Consider the following 508-nt stretch of genomic DNA (forward strand, 5'->3'; position numbering starts at 1 on the left):
TTCCCTTAATTGCCATAAATTTCTCTCTGTGCAGAGGCCTCTGTGGCAAAACCTGGAGAATTTTTTGAACTTAGGACTTTCTGTAAGAAATGAAAGATTAGTAGATGATTGGACCCACACTTGGAAATGAAGATCGTAACCACATAATCATAATTGCATAATGTAAAAAGTATTACTAAAACACAGTGAAATTATAAAATTAACTTCTATTTCTCGTTTGATTTAAACATGGGTGAAAATCTTCCACCAGGCGTGACGTAAGGCGTTACTCTGAGAAGACTTAAGGTCTGCCCATCCTCACCCTCATGTGAGGGTTTGCCTGCTCTCGTCCTGGTCCAGCCCACAGTGCTCTGGCAGGTTTACACATCAGGATGCTCCTCCTTCTGTGAGGTTCAGTCCATAGCCTGTGCAACTCTGGTACTTTATTTTTAAATAGGCAATATCGGAATCTCATCTTTTCAACACTATTTCTAAGGAGATTTCCTCCTTGCCATACTTTCTGCTGAAC

Source organism: Pteropus alecto, unplaced genomic scaffold (assembly GCF_000325575.1).
Source record: "Pteropus alecto unplaced genomic scaffold, ASM32557v1 scaffold16, whole genome shotgun sequence".
Taxonomy (NCBI): domain Eukaryota; kingdom Metazoa; phylum Chordata; class Mammalia; order Chiroptera; family Pteropodidae; genus Pteropus; species Pteropus alecto.